Source organism: Crocuta crocuta, unplaced genomic scaffold (genome assembly GCF_008692635.1).
Source record: "Crocuta crocuta isolate KB4526 unplaced genomic scaffold, BGI_CrCroc_1.0 scaffold531, whole genome shotgun sequence".
Taxonomy (NCBI): Eukaryota; Metazoa; Chordata; class Mammalia; order Carnivora; family Hyaenidae; genus Crocuta; species Crocuta crocuta.
The window spans coordinates 302,756-305,956 of NW_027531997.1; the positions used below are offsets into that span (position 1 = coordinate 302,756).

At 43.4% G+C, this 3,201-nt stretch overlaps 1 pseudogene; it reads right to left on the reverse strand.

Moving 5' to 3' along the window:
- Positions 1-1,985: 1,985 nt before the first annotated feature.
- Positions 1,986-2,960, reverse strand: LOC144240777 (glyceraldehyde-3-phosphate dehydrogenase pseudogene; annotated as a pseudogene).
- Between the last annotated feature and the right edge of the window lie 241 nt (positions 2,961-3,201).

Consider the following 3,201-nt stretch of genomic DNA (forward strand, 5'->3'; position numbering starts at 1 on the left):
TTGGTCACACTTTCAGTAAGCAATCATGAGTGGTAAACTTTTCCAGTGTTTGTCTGAAAATGTCTTTTTTTCACATTCACTCTTGAATATTTAGCTGCCCCAGGTAGTCAGCTATTTTCCCTCAGCTGTTGGATGATAGGTGTCCACTGTCTTTTGGCCTGCGTTGTTGATATGAAATCTGCTGTCCATGTGATTGCCATTTTATTGGAGGGAATAGATCTTTCCTTGGATTACTTGTAACCTTTTTCTTTGCATTTGTAACTCTATAGTTTTCCTCCCTTGTTTTGGGAAGGGCAGAGGAAGAGGGAGAGAGAGAGAATCCTAAGCATTTTTAAAAATATTTATCTATTTTGAGAGAGAGAGTGTACAAGCAGGGGAGGGGCAGAGGGAGAGAGAGAATCCTATGCAAGTTCTGTACTGTTAGTGTGGAGACTGATGAAAGGCTTGAACTTGCAAACCATGAGATCATGACCTGAGCCAAAATCAAGAGTGGGATGCTTAAGCAACTGAGCCACCCATGTGCCCCCTCCACATGTCACTTTAATCAGACTTATCTTGATCGGAGCTTTGCTCTTTCAATGTAACTATTCATGTCTTCCTTAAATTCTCCCCTCTTTTCACCATTGTTCCTCTCCACTTCCTATTTTCTTCTTTTGGAATGTTTGTTAGATATGTCATTCACTCTTATGTTTCTTAATCTCTCCATAATATTTTCTACCTAAATTCTGAATCAGTTTCATTTTTAAATACTGTGACCTTACTTTTATCTCTAGAATTTTTATCTGATTATTGCGATGCCTTTTTTTATTCCCCTACTCCCACCCCCATGACTCCTATTCCCTTTAATGTTTTTAATCATTTTAAATATATTTATTTAAATATATTCTTTTTTTGGTATTGTTCTTTTATCTCTAGTTTACTGTGTGAAAAAAATGCAGCATGTCTTAAGGATAGGTTACATATGGGGCACTTGGATGGCTCAGTTGGTTAAATGTCAGGCTCTTGATTTCACTCAGGTCATGACCTTGGGTTCATGAAACTGAGCTCTGTGTCAGGCTCCATGCTTGGCATCACAGAGCCTGCTTGGGATTCTCTGTCTCTGTCTCTGTCTCTTTCCTTCCCCTCCTCTCAAAAATAAATAAGTAAACATTTTTTAAAAAAGGATAGGTTACATAGTTCCGTGATTTGTATTGGGTATCTACTATATGAGTATGCACACACACATGCCTGCTCATTATTGAGGCAGGGTTTTCTTTTCCCTGTGGAAGTCCCTGGCACCCTAGTTTCTGAAGATATCTCCAAAAATAGTTTTTGCATTTGTGTCTGCTAGAGACACCAGGGATTTCACATCCGGGAAACAGGTTTTGATGTTAAGTTTTCCTTCGCATTACTGCACTACGTGTGTATTATAAACTCTGATGGTACAGGGGCGTTTGTGACACACATAAGGCTCTTACTTCTCATGGTATACCTAGTTTGTTTGTTCTCCATTCAGAGATGAAGGGAGAGTCATATTTCCTTGAAGCTTCCCTGGGCCATCTGGCAGAGGTATCTTTTCCCTAGTTCTCTATTCACAAAGTGCAGCTTACTTATAGCTCTTTCTCTACACAGGACTCTCAGTTTGAGCTATCTGCCTTACGTGAGTACAAGGTCATGATTCCCTTTCCTGCAAGGGCCTTAAAAGCCTAATCCAAAGTTATCAAGGCCTATGACTAATTCAGATAGCCCTTGGGTCATCATAATATCAGCTAATTTATGTATCATTTTTGTTTTTAGTTCTTTTTTTTTTTTTTTTTTGGTGGGTTCAGTNACAAGGTAGGGCTCTCCAAGCCTCTCCTCATCTTCAGGGGGATCTGGGATGGAAACTGTGTAGAGGTCAGGAGATTCTCAGTGTGTTGGGGGCTGAGTTGGGGGTGAGGACTCCCCAGCAGCAGAGGGCCTCTCTTTTCCTCTTAAGCTTGCCTAGGCTGGTGATCAAGGGGCTCTTACTCCTTGGAGGCCATGGGGACCATAAGGTCCATCACCTGGTTGCTGTAGGCAAATACATTGTCATACAAGGAAATAAGCTTGATAAAGTGGTCATTGAAGGCAACACAAGCCCCAGTGTCAAAGGTGGAAGAGTGGGTGTCACTGTTAAAGTCACAGGAGACAGCCTGGTCCTCAGTGTGGCTTAGGATGCCCTTGAAGGGGCACTCTTAAGCCTGCTTCACCACCTTCCTAATGTGGCTGAATTTGGCAGCTCCAGGTGACAAGTGAGATCCACAATGGACACGTTGGGGGTGGGGACACAGAAGGTCATGCCAATGAGCTTCCCATTTAGCTCAGAGATGACCTTGCCTGCAGACCTGGCAGTGCCAGTAGAAGCAGGGATGATGTTTTGGGCAGTCCCTCAGACATCATGCACAGCTTTCCAGAGGAGCTGTCCATGGCATTCTGGGGGCAGTGATGGCATGGACTGTGATCCATGAAGCCAAAGTTGTTATGGATGACTTTGGCAGAGGGACCAAGCACTCGGTGGTATAGAAGGCATTGCTGACATCCTTCAGGGAGTTGTTATACTTCTCATAGTTCATGCCCATTACAAACATCAGCAGAAGGGACAGAGAGGAGAGTCCTCTTGGCCTCACCTTTCAAGTGAGCCCCAGCTTTCTCCATGCTGGCGAAGACCCCAGTGGACTCCACAACATACTCAGCACCACCATCACCCCATTTGATGTTGACGGGATCTCGCTCCTGGAGACGGAGGTGGGCTCTCCATTGATGACAAGTTTCCCGTTCTCGGCATTGCCTGTGCTGTTGAATTTGCCACGGGTGGAATCATATTGGAACATGTAGACCATGTAATTGAGGTCAATGAAAGGGTCATTGATGGGGACAATATCCATTTTGCCAGAGTTAAAAGCAGCCCTCGTGACCAGGTGCCCAATACGGCCAAATCATTTCACTCCAACCTTCACCATCATGTCTTAGGACAGGCTGGCACTGCCCCAGAAAAAATGTGGCTGTCTGTTGAGCAGGGAGAAGCAGAGAGCTTGAGTTCTTTTTATACTTCTGTCAGCTGGGAACTTTTCTTTCAAGATTCATTACGATTATTAAAATAGCTAGATTTTATTCAGTGTTTTTATGTCCTTAGAACTGTTACATCAGTTTGCTATGCTGATGGAACTACCACATACATTACTGTTTATAGTTTAAGAGGCC